At 42.3% G+C, this 19,698-nt stretch overlaps 3 long non-coding RNA genes across 3 annotated transcripts in view; all 3 read left to right on the top strand.

Annotated features, from left to right (window-relative positions):
- LOC131495052 (uncharacterized) lies at positions 1 to 5,000 on the top strand. The gene is made up of 3 exons (XR_009253734.1): positions 1 to 1,215; positions 2,438 to 2,537; positions 4,239 to 5,000. It is a non-coding gene; the product is annotated as an uncharacterized LOC131495052 (long non-coding RNA).
- A 36-nt stretch (positions 5,001 to 5,036) lies between these two features.
- Positions 5,037 to 10,704, top strand: LOC131495051 (uncharacterized). Its single transcript, XR_009253733.1, has 3 exons — positions 5,037 to 7,792; positions 9,356 to 9,462; positions 10,394 to 10,704. It is a non-coding gene; the product is annotated as an uncharacterized LOC131495051 (long non-coding RNA).
- A 1,366-nt stretch (positions 10,705 to 12,070) lies between these two features.
- The window catches only part of LOC131495054 (uncharacterized), a 44,104-nt gene continuing 36,476 nt past the window's right edge, over positions 12,071 to 19,698 (top strand). The window contains exon 1 of the long non-coding RNA XR_009253735.1: positions 12,071 to 13,075. This is a non-coding gene — a long non-coding RNA (uncharacterized LOC131495054). The remainder of the gene's footprint in view (positions 13,076 to 19,698) is intronic.

A 19,698-nucleotide genomic window follows, 5' to 3' on the forward strand; every position in this document is an offset into this window, starting at 1 on the left:
ACCCTGGAGAACCCTGACTAATGCATCTCTCTTTTACAAATGACGAAACAAGTCCCAGAGATAGATATTAATTAGCTGTAGAACACGCAGCTAGTTAGTGGCAGGGTAGAGTGTGGGCTGCTGGTCCTTGAAGGGCCACCCTCCTCCTAGTCGCACAGAGGGCCGGCATTCCTCCCTGCCTGTGGCCCACAGCCACATGAGGGGCACATGAGGAGTTGCTTGTGTTTAATCCTGTCATCGGTTTATTGGAAAGCTTTTCGCTGCAGCCTGCATGAGGGAAAACGATTTGCTTGGGATGAATGTGGCCACCAATGTGCTATTTCCCTTAATCTAAACAGGGCCTCAGGCACACTTCATTGATCATGCCTCTAAGCTGAGAGGTCGCCTTCAGGCTGGCCAGCAAATATTATGTTTCTCAGGCAGCCCTATGCTGTCAACCACATTTCCTGATCTACTCTGATTAGATATATAAACAGCTTCAGTAAAACAGAGCCCGAGCTTTGCTGTTAAAAATGTAAGATAAGGCTTCCATAAAGATTCATCAACAGCAGAGACGCTGTCTAAGTTGGGTCTGAGCCCTCAGAGCTCACGGCTTCTTTTTTCGGTGTTGTAAGGAAGGTCAGTGGGCAAATGCCTATGATTTATCATCATGTTTTAATAGTGCTTGTGCTTTGGTTAAGGGACACCTTGGGGAGAAGAAAGGGTTAAAATATTTGAGCAGGGTCACAAAGTGGTCTTGCATTAAGAACCCAGCACGGAACTGACATTACTAAAAGTTACTTAGTCATTTTGTACCTGCTAAGAGGTATCGCCCGGTCCCAGCTAAGAACCGGGAAGAAGCGGGCTGATACCTGCACGTTGCAGAAAGTTTATGAAGACCGAACACTCCCTTGAAACTCCGCTGGGGAAATGAAACAACTAAAACCAAACATCTTCTGCCTTCAACCATCATGACTGTTTCCGATACATTTTGTAAGATACTCAAGTACAACGCAGGAGAAGTTTGTGAGATTTGAATATAGAGACGTGTGTTTAATCCGTGCATATTGCAATATCCTCTTCCACTGTTTGTCCCCAGGATAGATGAGGTGATCTAAAGGATTTTTCCACCTCCAGTTCCTTGGAATGAGAACATATGCCTTTTCCAGATGATTTTCAGTATTTATTTTTCAGAAAGAAAGGGATCGATACCAGTTTTAAAGAAGACAAAGCAAGGTGAGAGTAAGAAGAGGTCTAGCCAATATTGCTTGGTGGGAAAATGTAAGAAATTAACATACCAGTGAAGTTTTAATTTGTTTTGATATTTATATATAATTTCTGAGACACATTTTGCTCACATAAAGAGCTGACCATTCCCCACTTTGATGATCATTTACAATTTCCCCAAATTAATCAATGTGATTTCTACTCAATACAAAAATAATTGCTAACATTTATTGAGCATTTTCTGTGTACCCAGGCCTGTTCAAAGCACTCTACACAAATGAGCTGAGAAAATCCTGCCAGCAATCACATGGCCTGCTGCTTCCTCCCCCCTCTTAATCTCAGTCTATAAAATTATACATGCTAAATGTAAGCCTTTCTTGAATTAGGATTGTATCCTCCCAGGTTCATGCCTGGTTTGGGTTAACATCAAATGCAAATATGTCAGGGCACCTGGTTGGCTCAGTCAGTTTATCCTCTGACTTCAGCTCAGGTCATGATCTTGTGGTTCGTGGGTTCAAGCTCCCGCATCAGGCTCTGTGCTGATAGGGCAGATCCTGGAGCCTGCTTCAGATTCTGTGTCTCCCTCTCTCTCTGCCCCTCCACCGCCCATGCTGTTTCTCTCTCTCTCTCTCTCTCTCTCTCTCTCAAAAAGTAAGCAAACATTTTTTAAAAATGCAAATATGTCCCTTATTCTTCTGAGATAATTGCTTTATTCTCTTGGAATCATTGTAATCAACCAGTGGTTCCTATGTCTGGCTGTGCATCAGGATGGCATGAGGAGCTTTCCAAAAATGCTGGTTCCTGGGCCACACCCCCGACTGCCAGATCTTTTTTCTTTTTGGTGTTTTTAATGTTTGTTTATTTTTGAGAGAGAGAGAGAGCAAAAGCGTGACAGGGGGAGGGACAGAGAGAGGGGGAGACACAGAATCTGAAGCTGGCTCCAGGCTCTGAGCTGTTAGTACAAAGCCCAACGTGGGGCTCAAACCCATGAGCCATGAGATGATGACCTGAGCTGAAGTCGGATGCTTAGCCAACTGAACTGTCCAGGTGCCCCCTTACTGCTGAATCTTTTAGAGTGGAACTCAAGAGTCGCCCCTTTTGCAGAAGTGGTAACTGAATCTCATGAATTTGACAGCCAGAAGTTTACCCTGAGAGTAAATGGGTAGTAAGTGGAATTGTAGTTGATCTTAGTGCTAGTTGTGCTTATAACAATCTATTTTCTTTCTACAAGGTACTCAGATACTAAAGCTAAAATGATACTGGCTGCACGGAAGGGTACATTTGAGGCACTTTGGCCATCTCTCTGAAACGACTAGAAAAAATGAGGATAGGTGGGCTTTCATTCTTTCCTTTAGATCAAGCATTCTTAGGTATGTTTGACACATGCCAGTGGGTTTCAGTATTAGAATGACTGGAGAGAACCCTTCCTTCAGATGGTTGTGGGTCTAGAAGCATGGCTGCATGGATGTCTGGGACCTTCAGCATTTTAGGAGAAGCAGACGTAACCCTGAACCCAGAGTCAGAAGCCCAGGGTGCCAGTGCTGTCCCAGTCACCTCCTATCTGCTCAGCCCTGAGCAAATCTTAGGATCTCTTTGGGAGCACTTCTAGCTTTTGCCTCTGACATCTCAGTGAAGGGCCCTGAAGGCCAATACCCAGGCGTTCTGTAATGATGAAGCCTGCTGGTTCTCCGAACAAAGGTGCAGAACAGAGGTGGAGGGCACTCTTTTGACGAGCCCATTTCTGAAAAGGGGCAAATTCTTCATGAGAGACAAAAAGTGAATCTCTGATAGTATCCAGGCACGGGGAGCCTGAGAGAGAAGGGTCTCTTCGGCTTGCTTGATATTTATAAGTGTTGGGGAAGGACAGGGTGCTCTCAGCTTTTCATCTGCAAAAGGAGCATTCTGTTCTGCATGTCATTTTAAGAGTTCCTGCAACAGAGTTCCCCACGTTTCTTAAGGGAAGGAATTTTATGTTATAAATATTGCACTCAGGGCCTTTACTACAACAGTAAATTATTTCCTTAATTCTTTCGTAATTCCCAAGTACACAGTGCAGAGGTAAACAGATCTAGCCTTTTGCCATTTAAAGCTCTGAAGTATTTATGTATAAATCCCAGAGCACTGCAGTCCACAGTGTGCAGGTGACACACAGCAGGTTACTCTGTGCGTCCTTTAGTTGTAATTTCCTGTTTACCCAAGGTGAAGAAGCATCTTGCTACCACAGAGCGGAATCAGATATACGCCATTTGCACCCCCGAGAGCCAAAGTTACGAGGACCGAGAACCATCTCTGTTTTTCAGACAAGCTGTGTTTACTCTGCCTTCCGTCCTCGCTCTAGCCCCGCCCTTTTCCTCGTCATGTTGATGTTCCATGGCTCTATTTACATACTTCTCCCCAAACCAGGTGCACACATTGCAATTTCTTTCCCCTGTAATAGAAATAGCTATCATATATAATCATATAGAATAATTATTACATTAATATCAAAGTATAAACAATATGTAATACTCAGTTGTATATAATATGCAGTAATAATCACTATAGTATAAATTTCCCTTCTATGTTAATCCTACAACTGCTCAACCTTTACAACCTTGCTGTCCCCATTCTCTGCTGCTGCTGCTGGTCACTGTTGATGACCCGGTCACATCTGAAAAAAACATGAAGTTGACAATGATCCAATCTGTAAAATAAAGAAACAGGACAGTTTTCTGAAGACCCAACCTTACAAAATGCGATTCATTCCACCGTATCTGTTGAGTTAAACTGAAAGAAATGTCAGTCTTACCGGCTGAAGTGTGAGCAATGCGACCAGGAGGCCAAGCTTTGCACATCCTTCATGCTGTCACATTACCAGCACGGTCAGGGCCCCCACCTGGTTTACTGACCACCTCCAAATGCATTCGTGCCCTACTTCTTGCTGTAATGCCTTTCGGAATGCAACTGCGATTGGTGATTGAGCCCTTGGCCTTTGAAGCAAACATCAAAAAAGGTGCTCGTTTTGGGGTTTTGACTAATCTTTCTATTTTCAGATGCAGTGCTGACTAATTTGCCTATTTTCAGATGTGATGCTGAGTTACAGAAATGCAAAGTAAGGAGGTAGTTTAAGAATTAGCAAAAGTCTCTTAATGAGAAATTGATCTAGCATCAAGGGGGGCATCCATGTGGGTAGCTAGAACATATTTTAAGAGTGTCTTAAAATCTTAGAACTACATCTATGAATGAGTCCATGCACTGTCACAGGAGATAAATACACCAGATCTTCTGGGAATTCTAGAGAACAGTTAAGTGGTGGCCCTTCTCAGTGGCTGTTTCAACTCTTGCAGGGTGTTATAGACTTGAGATTCTAGAGTCCTCAATATTGTTCCTCCAATCCCATGTCTGTCCACCTCGGGCTGTGGACATTTGGGGAATAAGCCTTTGTCGTGGGAGCTGTCCCGTACATTGTAGAACATTTAGTATCATACTCATTAGATGCAAGTAGCATTCCCTGCAAGTAGCATTTTGGATAACCAAAATGTCCTTATCCCTCATTCTTCAAACTAAATGAAAACCACATGCATTTTGCATTTAAATTGCCATTAGGAAATGGGCCAGATGTTCAATAGGAAAAGAAAATGCACTAAAGAAGAAAAATACAGGCTTCTTCTGTTCACAGGTGGCCTGGAGGTCATCCCAGCTCTGCCTGTTTCGGCTTCCCCTCCTGTAAACGGTTGACTTTCCTGGGCATTATGTTCTGGCTTCTTACATTTCTTTTAATGTCTTTATTCTGTATCCCATAGTGATGAGACATGTCACAGCCTGCTCTCCTCTCTCGATGTGGGGGTGGGGGGGGCAGGTAGCCACAAAGCTCCAGCTGCATCCAAGCCTGTTAAAGGACACATTAATAAGTGGGACTGTAACCATAGGAAGATGACAGAGGTGTGGAGAGGTCTAGATAGACCATTTCATCAAAAACACTGAGGGAAATGAGCTTGTATAGAGAGAGAAGGGAAAGAATGAAATAATAGAGTACACACTAACAGTCTTTCAATTTAGTGAATTATAAAGGAAAACTTTTGTACTAACCAAAGAAGGCTAGCTAGGGCAAAGGCTAGCAGGACTGAAATTACAATATGGACCATCTTTCTAGGACTTTGCCCGTGCAAGGGATTTAAGTGTATTTAAGTTCAAGGTGTACAATGTGTTGGTTTGATACATTTATAAATTGCAAAACGATTATCACCATAATATTTAGCTGTCTTCTTTATCTCTCCACATAGTTCCCATGTCTTTTTTTGTGATGAGGACATTTAGGATCTACTCTCTTAGCAACATTCAAGTACATGATACAGTATTATTAACTCTAATCACCATGCTGTACTTTTTATCTTCCCCTTTTGGAAGTCTAGTCTCTTAATCATGAATGAACCTCTCAGCCCCTGGCTTTCCTTCTGCTCTTACATAAACTCTTTCAGATAACTGCTGATATCAATGTGATCATTTACTCTGTCCACAGTCTGGGAGAGACCATGACTTGAGGGACTCTGGCTGGGCCATCAGCCAGGGAAGCTCATTCTCTGTGTTCACCTGCTGCTCCCTGTGATAGGTACTCAACAAATATCTGTTGAATTAATGAATCAGTCAAGAAAGCTTAATTTTATTTTAATTTCAGGGGAAATTTTTTTTTTCTGTTTTCATAGCAGTAATAGGATGAAGACCTGTCTTAAAGTGATGTCTATCAGTTAATTAGAAGGATTAATTGTGTGTTCATTGGAAGATAACTATCATAGTAGTGAACTGTTTGCTTCAGGTTCTGGAGAAATTAAATCGGCTGAAGCATTATGAGTAGAAAAAGACCAAAGAATCACAACAGAACTGGCAGAGACTGAATAAAGGAGAGAGTTCCATTAATATCCAAATTACTATAGAAGAGGGGAAGTTACTTAGAACAGCACCTGACACACATGAGGTGCTCAGGAAATGTCACTGTGATATATCACCCTCATCATCGCTATGATGACAATTTTAAGTGATGTTCTGATAAGACATTCAAAAATATCAAATCACACATTGATGGAGTGACTTCCTGTTTGTTTGTTTGTTTGTTTGTTTGTTTGTTTGTTTGTTTGTTTTGAAAGAGGGAGAGAAGGAGAATCCGAAGCAGGCTTCGAGCTGTCAGCATAGAGACCGACATGGGGCTCGATCTTGGGAACCATGAGATTATGACCTGAGCCAAAATAAGGAGTTTGACGCTTAATCAACTGAGCCACCCAGGTGCCCCAAGTTATTTCCTTTTTGATTTCAAGTGTTCTCATGACCGCCAGAAGAATGTGGCCAGGTGGCACTAGTTTATCTTGTATATGCATTGCGGTTGACGCTGAGCAGACCTCAAGCTCAGTTGGAATTTAACAGCATTGTTTTGTTTTCATTGCGCTCATTTTTTTAGTGATTACTTTCTATTTATTACAAACAGTATTGATTTTCCTTAATGGTAGTGCCTAAAGTTTCCCTTCAAATATTTGTTTTGGGGGCTAAAGCAAGCCAATTTAAAGAAAACATGAAGTTATTGATGGAAGAAGAGGTATACAGATCAGGCAAAATCTTGATGGTGGAAAGTTTGTGTCTAAAGTTTAGGAGGGTGCTTCAGGGGCATTTACTTGAACTCATCAAACCTCCCTAACCCAGATGTTTCTGCGGCACCACATGTGGGTGTCCTGTCTACACTACCTGGCTGCCCGATTGGCACAGATGGCCTAGGAAGTAATCCTTCCTCCTCAGATTACTGATGTAGAGAAGGAAAGGACACCCACTGGTGGCTCCCTTAGCCTGAAGTCAGATGCCTTGGCCCCCTTCCCAGCTCCCCCGGCCCAGCTGGTAGTTGGAAATGCTCACTACATCCTGGTTAGTAGCAAGGGTGGAACCCTGCACAAGATCACACGCTTATCTCCAATGCTGTGCGGGTGAAAAGTTAACAGGCGCTCTCGGGGAAGGACTGGTTTGTGACACTTGCCGATTTCAGCGGTCTAAGTTCTCCCACCTTAGCTGATTTCAGTCACGGCTGTGTTTAACAACTGGCTGACAAAATTCCTGAATATCGAACAGGTGTCCTGGGGCACCAGCCCCAGCAGGCTTCTGCACGCCACTGTAAGTTGTAGTGTCAGCATTTGATATTGTAACTGGGTTATTCCTCCGTGTCAGCCTTTTCCTCTAAAGGTGAAGCTCCATGAGAGAAGAAACCACATCTGTCTCGCTCACCATGGTAACTCCCGTGCCCAGCGCAGTCCTGACACTTAGCAGCTGCCCCATGAATACATTGGCTAATACTTACTGGCAGGCGATCTGAGGTTAAAAGGCATGCCCACAAAGGCCCCAGTCCCTTAAATCTTGCAGCTTTCTCAAGCTTAGTGAAGTTTGAGGGCATTTTGTTTTGTTTGTGTTCTTTCTCCTTGAGCAGCAGACCAGCTTGGCTCCACAATGTCAAAGAGCAGATGTGTCTTCCTGGGAGCCTGAGAAGAGCTGGAGCTGGAAGGAAGCAGAGCCGGGCTGACCACGTCAGGTACCCTGCTTCAAGGGCCCCTGCCTCCCGCAAGGTGCACCGCTGCGGGTAAGAGCACCCCGGGGCCAGCCGCCGTCCTGCCGGGGTCCTGTGGACTCTGTGCTCTCACAGGTTCTCTCCGAGAGGCGGGAGAGCCTGCACTGACAGCCTGGCCTCGCTGACAGGTGGGGAGCATTTCTGCCCGTGCCACCCCAGGGAAGGGGCCTCGGGGACTGGGCCGGAGGAGGGGAGGCATCAGGCTTCAGAAAGGACGGCTGGGTCTGCGTCAAGAGGCAGGGACCAGGCAGGAGGTGGCGCACGGTCCAGGCGCTGTGGCGGGCGGGTCACGGGAGCTGGTTCCCTGCCCTGCCTTCGGGCTCAGCTGTGCATCCGCCTGTGTGGTCCCAGACTATGCAGCTTCACAGATAGACCCCCAACCTGCCAGCCTCCTTTAAGTTTAGGATCCGTGACACCCATTTCCTCCTGAAGGCAGCAACATTCGGGAACTTACACTCACTCTTTGGAGGGGGATTGCTCCAGTGGCTTAAAAGGAGCCTGTCCTTCATATCACACCTATTTGACTGTCCTGCCCCTAACTGAAGCTTACAGAGCCTGCGCGGGGCTTCTGTCCCATCTTGCTGGGCTTCAAGGCCATAGAAGCCAGCTGAAAGGACATGCCCGTAGACAGGACACTACCCCCAACCTGGTACCTTAGCCTGGAGAACCTACTTCTTCCACTCAGCACCTTTGGCCTAGGAGCTTATAAAAAGTACTGAAGAAGCTATGCAGACCAAGATACCTTGGTTCTACTTCTAACTTTGTCACTGATGGGCTGTGTGACCTCTAGCAAGTTACTAAACTTCTCTGAACCTTAGTTACTTCATCTGAAAATTTGTATCATGTGACTATTAAGGCCCCTTTCAGCTCTGATGGTCCAAGACGCTAAATTTCTACTTCCTGAGGATATACAACTATAACAATTTCTTCCTTAGTAATATTATACACTTTCAGTAAATAAGACTAACAATTGGAAAACAAATACCACAGGCTTACTTCACATATGGCAAAACAAAAAACTAATGAAATCTATATTTAAAGGATTTTATTAAGGACCCTCCAAGTCCAAGACATTTAAAGCATTTGAGTAAGAATTGATAACAACGATAACCAAATAAATAGAAGGATGAACTATGCTCCCTATCTTTAAAGAGCCTATATACGTAAGTATATGTATATGCATATATGTTTTCAAAGAGAAATGTACACTAAGGCACATAAATACGAAAGATCACAGCAGCAAAATGAATAGAGAAACTGACAGTAAAGCAGAAGACCGAAACAAACACTATAGTTACCTTTAGAGAAGGGAAAAACTTTAATAGTTCCCTTTTTAAAGGGAAATGCCTTTAATATTTCATGTGGATTATAGCAAAAACAGTGAAATAAAGCAAGAGTGGAACAGATGATTTTTGTTGTTCTATGTCAATACTCAAGACAGTCCAAACATGTCCACAATGTCATTATTAATGATGCCAGATTCCTATTTCCAACTAAGTACTATCATTCACTGCCATCTAGTGTTAACCAGATAAATTAATTTTTTTCATATTGTTTCTTAAATTCTTCTCCCAGCCCTCTGTATTCAGTTTAAAGGGGACCACGCAAACCATCTCTCCTGAACATCTAGTCTTGTGCTGTGATGTCCATGTCCTGACAAATCGTGGTTCCTGCCTACTGAGGTGCGTCCTGTGGCTCAACCTCACCTTATTCTCTGTTCATCTTCCCCAGACCTCCATCACTGGTATCAGCCCTTGCTCCATGGACTTTTCCATGGACCATCATCTCATAGGACTAGATGCTTCCATTGCTGGCCAGAAAGTTTGTAGCAGAAAGAGAGAGTGTATAACTCACAAATTAATTAGGGAGATGGTGAGGAAAAGGACTTCTCCACTTTTGCAAATGAGCTTGAACTTTCACTTTAATAAAGCCCCAAGAGAAGCATCTGAACTTTATATTAAAGACTCGAGTTCTAAAGGCTCTGAAACATTTTCTAAAAACCAACGAAGCTATTTAGGCAAACACCAAGTTGCTTTCATGTTTGTCTTTATAGCTATAGTAGTTACATCTCTGGGTGTATACAGAAGTGGCCTTTGTTTCAAATATCTCCAGTTACTTCATTCAGGTGTCTTCAGTTTGCCTCAGATGTCTCCAGTTGTTCATATAAAATTCCTGTTCTGTTGCCTTTTGTGAACTTTTGTTAAATAACAAAATCAACAAAATACTGAACTTAGACTACTTAGAATCAGAATAAAAAGAATATATCGTATTCAGAGTATTCAAATTTAAATTATCCATGTTTTTCGAACACTAAGAATTATAATTCTCTCAAGATTGACTTTAATCAATTTGTGTAATCCTTAATAGTAGTGAAGCTAAAATATAGAAAATTAAAGTCCCATTTTATGAGACATAAAAATTAGGACTGCTCTTCCTGGATCTTCAGAAGTAAGCTTATCTGAAGGTTTAAGTAACTTCTGCTCTCAGGATATATGGACACGGAAGTAAACTCAGCGTTCGGTAGAGACATTTCACAACGCGAGCAGGTGCATCAGAGAGGAAAATCTCCATTCTGCTTACTCAGTTCATTCACTATTTTCCTTCCTATTACAGTTTCCTGATACAGCAGTGTTATGCTTTTCTGAAGATGGGGATTTTCATCCAAACCCTCTTTTAGGACTGCCTTCATACCTTCACACCTGAATGTATTCTTCGTTCTTCTGGAATGTTTATAGGGCTGCTCTGGCTCTCGCCACTTGCGACTGGATTTTGGTGCGACTTCAGAATCTGAGGTAAATCCTTCTTGGTATGTCATCCATCAGTTCAACAGCCAGTGGTGTGGTAGACCTTCCCACGCTAGCGTGAGAGCCTAATGTGACATTTTCAGGAGTTTTTGCAGGTATGCACGGATTCCTTTGTTTTGCTTTGTTTTCCTGGTTGTGGGTTCCTGATGGTTGTTGGAGCAGGAAGAGCATTACTAACTAGTTCTTTTTTTTGGTTAAGCATGGACCAGCAGCTACAGAATTCAGGGACTGAGCAGAGAGGAGAAATAAGGAGAGAGTCTGGGAGTGAAAGTGTGTGCAACAGGCTGTAGAAGCTGTCTGCTCACAGTGATGTGAGTGCAACGCACACACACACACACACACACACACACACACACACTCCAGAGTCAGCTCGAGTAGAAGTTCTAGTAGGGAAGGATGGGGTGATGGACCATGCAGGACCACATCTGCAATTCGAGTAATTACCTCTCCCATCTTGGCCTGGCATGGGCTCGCTTTATCATTCAAATGTTCTGAGCTGAGTGTGAACAAAAGCCCTTCACTCAACAACTGGCTCAGACTTGAAATAGGAACAAAATGTTCAAAAATAAACGATAGTAAATTCATGGGTGAAAAGAGAAATGGAGTATCATAAAACTAGGTAATTTGGCTTGCGAAATAAGTGTTTGCTCTCTGGGAGCTTTCCCCTGCTATCCCCTTTCCCTTGGACCTCCAGAAAGAAAAGGAAGGCCTTGCTTGGCGTATGTCATTAGTTTCCTTCATGCTGCCTTTGAAACTGGTTTTCTATTTAACGTCTAGCCTCTTGCAAACTTTTGTGGATACTTGTGCCATTTTAAATACTAGACTGAGCAAATTTCTCCCTTCTGTTTAGCCAAGACTCATCATCCCAGAGAATGTTTCTATTCTAAGACTCAGACCTCCCCCCTCTCAAAAAAGACTCGTGTCTTCCCCATCAGACGAGGTATCTGACATCAGAAAGAGCTCCCTTTTTCAGAGCCTGCCCTCTTTTAACAGGTGGTGTAATTTTGAATTTTCCCTTATAATCTGTGGTAGAGATTGCTGGTTAACCGGCAACATCTATTGGCCCCTTCTTCCAAATAGTAGCAAATTCCACAATTCATCTAGATGAATGGAATAAGAGTTAAATTTTTCAAACTCTCTTAAGGCAGAGCGTAGTCATCTTACTAAGTTCAAGTAATGGCATATAAGCAGGGTAATGTGGACAGATTCCAGGAACCTTCTTTGAGAGATATGTGGTGTAGTCCTTTTTTCTGTCCCTCCCTTTAAATTTTTTTTCAATGTTTTTTATTTATTTTTGGGACAGAGAGAGACAGAGCATGAACGGGGGAGGGGCAGAGAGAGAGGGAGACACAGAATCGGAAACAGGCTCCAGGCTCGGAGCCATCAGCTCAGAGCCTGACGCGGGGCTCGAACTCACGGACCGCGAGATCGTGACCTGGCTGAAGTCGGACGCTTAACCGACTGCGCCACCCAGGCGCCCCTGTCCCTCCCTTTAATCCATAGCCTGGAACATGGATGCCCACATTTGGGACCTTGAAAACAGGGTACGTGCTTGGATGGTAGGATGGCGAGCAAAAGAGTCTGTAAAGCATGGTTGCCATATCTTCCCCATGCTATTCACCTCTAGGTTTTGTTAGTTTACAGAGAAGCTTTTTGTTTATGTTATTTTAACTTTACGCTTTCATTTATAGTTAGGTTTTGCTCTTGTGGACAGACCTGTTACTGTATCTCCCCCAATCCGTATGTCCAAGTCCTGACCCCAAGTACCTCAGAAGGGTCATTGCAGATATAATCTGTTTGGATGAGGTCAGTAGGTGGGCCTCAATCCACTATGACTGGCATCCTTATAAAAAGAGGAAATTTGGACCCCGGGGGAATGCCAGATGAAGATTAAGGCACAGATCAAGGCCAGCCTTCTACAAGCCAAAGAATGCAAAGATTTCCAGCAAATCACCAGAAGCTAGGTAAGAGGCATGGAACAGATTCTCTCTCAACCCTCAGAAGAGACCTTGCTGATACTTTGATCTCAGACTTGCAGCCTCCAGAACTGTGAGACAATAAATTTCTGTTGTTCGAGCCATCCACTTTGTGGTACCTGGTTATGGCAGCCCTTGGCAACTAATACCCTGTCCTAGCCAATTCAGGTCTGGCCAGAATAACCTTGGCTTAATCCAGAGCAATATTATTCTTTACCATTTAGATATTCTTACCATTCAGATAATAGAAACTCCACACATACCCATGTGCCCACCTGACCTTCTATCATAATCTCCATCCCCGATCAGCAGTTTGAGCCAATCTCCTTTATCTGGAAAGACTAAGCAAGGAAATCTTGTGGCTCCCCTCTGATAGTGTGGCTCTATCACACAGGAGTGCATTAGCCACATTCAAATGTTGGTTTATTTTAGGTCCCACATAGAATATTTTCACGCCAGTGGAACTGCTGTGAACATCTCAGCCAAAATGTATTCCCCATCATTGACTGCTCCTGGTGAGTTAGTGAGTGAGTGATGAATGGATGAGGTGGATTTGGCTGACATTAGCCCAAGCAGTTATACCAGAGCTTTCTGTTAAACACTGGGCTATAGTGTCTAAAAGTGGGGCCTGTGGTGTCATAGGTCTCTAGATTCAAATCCCAGTTTACCATTTGCTAGTGTATGATCCTGGAAATTATGTAATATTTCTATGCCTCAGTGTCCTCACATGTCAAGTGGGGGGATATGATAGTTGCTTTCTTACCAGTTATGATTTATTTTATGTGAACTACTTTTCATGAGCCATGTCATGATGTGCTGCGGCCGGTTTGTACTGGCTCACAAGGACTGATAATGTACACCTTTTCTGATTCTCCGAATCCTCCCATCCCCACATCCAGTAACATCTTATTAGTAGCTTGAAATTAATTGGTCCTGTGAGAGTATATACACCGTGGCAATTGTCAAACAGTACACATCAGGGGCTGGGTTGCCCATATGCCATAAATTCTGTATAAATGTTAACATCATTATGATTCTTAGTAGGCACTCTTTACTCCCTTGTGGTTTGGAGAAAGCATTCTGCTAATTAAATAAATTCTGAGTTGAAATACCACTGATGGGATTCATTTAGCAATTGATTACCTCAGGGGAATTCTTGCATACCTTTGTGGTCTATAGATCTTAAGCCTTAATTCATGTGAACTGATCTTTGGCTCCATGAAAGTAGGAACCGTGTCCGCTTTTCTTATTGCTGCAGCCCCCATTTCCCCAGCACGGACCTAGGAAGGAGTAGACACGCATAAATACTTGTTAAGTGAATAAATGAATGAATGGAATTTCTCTCAACACTCATATTTTCCACAGGGCTTTCACATCTATTTCACGTTTTCCTCCAAAACCACCCTTTGATTAATTAATTAAAGGTCACATCGTTGTCCACATCAAATGGGTGAGGAAACTGAAATCCAAAGATGTGCCTAATTGGTGATTTCCTCTCATTCATCATATTATGTCCATTAGTCCAGCATTTGCCAAAATGCTCCATAGATGTGAATTCTGAAGGATGTTAATAGTTATCGTGTGACGGGGGGATCCAGGGAAGAATAGGTTTCAAAAAGACTGAAACAAAAAGAAAATTGGCTTATTCAATACAGTTTTATCAGAGACTTCATTAAGCCAATGTACATTGTGAAAGTGGAGTGGGGTTGGCTGGACACGGTATTGAATGACGTATCCAATGTTATTAGCAGAAAATAGTCACTAGACCAGTGCTTCTCAGACTGTCATATGCACGCAAATCACCGGGCAATCTTGCTAAGATGCAGATTCTGATTCAGTGGGTATAAGGTGGGGTAAGAGATTCTGCGTTTCTAGCGAGCTCCCAGGAGATGCTCGTGCGGCTGGTCCACAGGCCACACCTTGAATAGCAAGGCTCCAGAACACATTAGAGTCAAGAAAAATATTTGGTATCCCCATGAAAGAGCATATACCACCACTGAAGCATATACTACTCACCATCGGGACCAATTGTTTAAACCAGTATGCTGCTTAGAAGGGATGAGGAAATGTGGGATCAACCCATACGGAAAACACGTTTTGGAGGAAGCAGAAAGCAAGACTAAATTGAAGTAGCTTAAGTAGGGCAGGTTGCATTCGGCTAACCTTTAGATGGTGGGTTAACTGGAGAAGGGACACAAGGATGGTTAAACAGCCCCTAATTGGCATAGGGACTAAAGGAGCTTCATTTTGCCATGAAAACCCAGGTGGGAGGAGGGGATGGGGGCAGGGAGAAAGACACAGTACTCGTTCAGATTTGTTATTTTCTTTCTCTACCTACAAACTCAAGTTCTGTAGGTGATGAAATTTTAAAAACGAACTCATTTTTCAAAATGGGATATTAATGTCAGAAATTGGAGGGGGAAAATGGACTGAGATAAAAAGAGGTTAACCTGAGTCAAGTGTAGTAAGATAAGTAAGGTAAGACCACAAAATATAGTCAGATATGTAAAAAGGTTCATAAACCCTTCTCCCTCCAAAGACCCATCTTTCTGCCGAGGCCCTGTTCTCGTCTGCCAACCTGGTTCTGGCACCTGTGCTACTCCAGCGGCTGCTGATCTCTGCTGGCTGCCTTGGCCTGGCAGACTCTTCCCTCCTAGTTCCTTGGCAACCGTGTTTTAATAACCTTTGTGGGTCACACAGTTCATAAATGCAGAGCTTGGGATTAGTCTAATGGAGGTGTGATAAGGTTCTCCCATAATATTTCTATCAGTGATTCATTTCTACCAGTTATGGCTTGACATATTTTGGTAACTTATTTGAAACAAAAAGGCTAATAACTCATGACTCCTTAATAGATCAAAACCTTTATCAGCGGAAAGCACTATTTTTGCTTAATTTCATAATTTCTCCCTTCAGTTCTTTACGTTCATTGGATCACTACCATTGTTTACATTTTTAGACTTATCTTTGTTTATCTTTCTACAATGCTAGCTTATATTATCCTCTAGTAATTAAATTTCTTCACTCAATTGATTTGTTGTCAGAGTCGACAGGTTTTGTTTTATTTGGGTAGTCTTGTTTATGTGTTTGGATTTTTGCATGTCCTGGTGTTTTCCTTTTTTTAAAAGAAAGCTTCTCTTATATTACTCATTTGGTTAACTTTCTGCTATTTTTAATCGTAGGTATTCTGTTTAAAGTATGTTTGTGGTTACTTAACAATTTTTAAAAGACATTGTCTAACCTGTATTTCTTAAGTTTCAAACATCAGGTATGAAACGGTATCTTTACTTGATTTGAATAGAATTGACTCCTTGCTAAGAAAAATGATTTAGTACATTTGCCATCCCCTGTTTACCACCATAACTGCGAAATGCAAACAGCTGGACTTTTTTTTTTTATCGTTGCCAGAGCTGTCATTGATCAGTACTGAAGGTATAATCTACAGGGACACAGCTCTGACGGTCTTTCAAATGGATACGGTGGAAATTTACAAACAGGTTAGTCTCTTCCCCCATAAACATCTGTGTCTTGCGCCATATACATCCACGCTGTGGTGTTCCCGATCTCTTGGAACATTTGTTGATCAGTGAGAATTCATAGTTGTTTCTGCTCCAGAGTTTGGACTCAGGCATAGTCAGTTAAAACTGAGTTTTAAAATATCATAAAACAACTATCCAGTGCCCAGTAGAACCTTAGTTAACATTATTTTCTTCATGTTTCAGCGCTGCATTTTATTGCTCTTGTCTTATCTAGTGGAATTGGTGCACATGTCAAATGGTGTTCCTCATTACGGTGAAAAATGAAACAAAAGGTGCTTTTTTCCCATTACCTTGTATCCCGAAATAGCCAGAATATATACACATGGCACCAGAAGAACAGAGAGCTTGCCTTTTTCTAACTTGTTTTAAAAGTTCAGTGCAGACAGGCTAAATCCATCTGGGAATTCTGTGGGTCACAAGTGTCATTAGTGGTGCAAAGTTGAAGCCGTCTAGAGCTGACTCTAGAATATTTACATGGAAAGGTTGTTTGTGTTGCCTTAAATCTTCTTTGAAGGTTATGATAGCCACTTAATGACTGGCTTTTTTTTTTTTATCAGTGATACATTCTTTGTTTAATTCAAAAGCATCTGATACTTCTTACCTAAATACAGAATTTTAAGTCACACACATAATACAATGTGTATTAACATTACAGCCCAGATACATAGCCCTAATTTTGTATTTACTCAAGTGATTTGTGTCATTTGAAATGTACTGTTCAAACCAGAGTTTACATTTCAAAAGTTATCTTTAGTGGTAACTCTCAATATATTCACTTATAAATAGTTCTTAGGATGTCATTTTTCAGAATATGAAGATATATGAGTGTATCCTTGGGAAGTTAAAAACCACAGCTAATTATTGTTTTCTGAGACTGTGTGTGTGTATGTGTTTTCCTATGATAATGGTTTCTTAAAATATTCATTTAAAAGCAAATATTAACCATAAATGGAAACATCTATGGCAATTACCATTTGAAATGGTTTAATCAAAACACCCATCCTGACTTTTTCTCTGTCATCCTTTCCAAGCAGTTGAGGCCCTGCATCTTAGGAAACATTTTACCCAAGCAGCAAAGTTCTGCCCACCCTGAAAGGTCTACCCCAGGTTTCTGCTCTAGTAGCACCCTTCTCAAAGTAAACACCCTTAAAAACTAAAAATAGAACAGAATGGCTACTTTAAGCCACTCATGGGTTATGGTAAACTGTGTACCAATCTTAGGGAAAAATTAAAGCAGCAGTTTGCTGAATTTCCACATGAAAAGAACATCAGTAAAGCCAGCACAATATTATTTTTTGTAAGATTTTATTTGTTTAAGTATTCCCTGCACCCAACATGGGGCTCAAACTCACAACCCCAAGATCAAGAGTCGCACGCTTTATGGACCGAGCCAGCAAGGCACCCCCGCCACATTATTATCTTAATAATAAGGAAATCACTGCATTTTTATGATGATTCTTATAAATTCTAGGACTTAAAATGGCAGTTTCAAACATACCTCAAAATATTTCCATAACATTTAATTTCTCTCTCACTGGCTTTTCTTCATAGTTAAAACACACACACACACCCCACTATTTTAAAAACTTAACATTGTGAAAAATTTGACCTGCCACATAAGCAGTACTTTCATATTGTGAAATTAATATATTCTGCATTTCAGGGGTTTGATAAATTCTGTGGACTGTCACTCACCAATGTACAGAAACTTTGAAAATCCCTGATCTTCTGGCTGGTCATTTGCTGGCAGTGTCACCATGACAAACTTGGGTCGAATCCATTTCAAGGCATTAAGTGGCAGCATAGCTCTTACAGGGTGGCAAGAGCTTGTTACCAGTGCTTGGTGGTCAGGGCTTGTTCCCAGTGATTTGGATGAGAAAAAGGCCACTCGATGCTCTTAGGAGCTGAGGCGGAATGGCGGAGGCTGACCACTAGATGGCAGTGCTCCGACTGCCATGGAACCGCAAGGGGAGGACAATTGGGTTTAACATTTCCCGTGCTATTGAGGAGGGCACCTGTTGGGATGAGCACTGGGTGTTGTATGGAAACCAATTTGACAATAAATTTCATACTAAAAATAAATAAATTTGGATTAACACATTTTTTAAAGCAAATTTATAATTGGCAAAGTTTTCAAAGCGACATTGGATGGTGGTAATTGCATACAATTTTACAGGCAGTTCAATACCGCAGCTCTCCAGTACTTTTCTGGTTCCTGTAGTACACCCTGGACTTGAAAGTCAAAACCTGTCTGGGTCACCATGGTGGAGAGGAACAGACTTGGAGTCCCTTTTTCAAGACAGCAGTGTGGCTTGCTTGTTTCATTTCTTCACAGGACCCATCCTGTATCTCCAGGGCTGGGGACACCTCCCCGAGTCACAGTAAACTTGGGACTTGCGGGTTTACCCGGTTGTGAAAGATTTTATGTCTAACGTAAGGTGTCCTGAAAGTAGAGATGTCTGCTCTTCATCCCCAGCTCCTGGTTTTTCCCACTGCGATTTTCTCAGCTTTGGCTTCTTTAGAATCAGTGCCGTGTGTCTGTGCAGCGTATGGTTCGCAACTGACCTGTAGTGTTTTCACTTTTACTGAGTCTGTTTGTAGACAGGAAAACAATTACCTTTGTTGAGCCACTTGATTCCCCACCCTGCCTCACACACACACACATTTCCCTCTTCTTGTGGACACACTTAGGCAGGGGCTTACACTGAGGGTCCTGCTTTGCTCTGAAACCAGGCCTGCAGCAGGTGTTGATGAGATATTTGCATTTTGAGAGCAACTGTTGCTGTGGGGCTGTGGAAGAAGAGTTGGTTGTTATCCTAACAGGTTCCTGAGCTCCAGGATTGCTTCAAAATTAGATTCTTGAAAGCTGGTTTAAGAAGGTCCAAGAGAAACTGTCCTCTTGAGGTTTTGCTGGTACCACTGAGACCCCTTCTGTCCATGAACCATAATAACCTTGCTCCTCCCCCTTTTTCTGCTTTTCTTCTCCATCAGTTTTTTAAAAAACAATTGAACAGTTGAAGTTCCTACTGATAAGTTTGTCTTCTGAGACTTTTATTCCTCAGTTTACTCATTTTTTTCAGATTTGGTTCTAGAGAGGGAACATCTCCTTTAAGCCACTAAATACTTGTGATTTACACAGAAGTATCATTTACTGGCAGCTTAAATAATGTAATGCTGCAATTGCAATTGAAGCCTTTGGTAAATTAGTACCACCATCTACCTTTGCCCTTGCAAGTTATCAATACATTTCAGTAGGAGAATGGGCAAAATTGTGTGTAATTGCCAGTGGAGATTTTCCTGTGATTTATTTTTTTTATTTATTTATTTTTTAATTTTTTTTTCAACGTTTTTTATTTATTTTTGGGACAGAGAGAGACAGAGCATGAACGGGGGAGGGGCAGAGAGAGAGGGAGACACAGAATCGGAAACAGGCTCCAAGCCATCAGCCCAGAGCCTGACGCGGGGCTCTGGGCTCACGGACCGCGAGATCGTGACCTGGCTGAAGTCGGACGCTTAACCGACTGCGCCACCCAGGCGCCCCTCCTGTGATTTAAAAAACAAAGCAAAACAAAGCAAAGAAGAAACCTGTGGCACAAAAC

The sequence above is a fragment of the Neofelis nebulosa genome, chromosome 14 (assembly GCF_028018385.1).
Source record: "Neofelis nebulosa isolate mNeoNeb1 chromosome 14, mNeoNeb1.pri, whole genome shotgun sequence".
Lineage (NCBI taxonomy): Eukaryota > Metazoa > Chordata > Mammalia > Carnivora > Felidae > Neofelis > Neofelis nebulosa.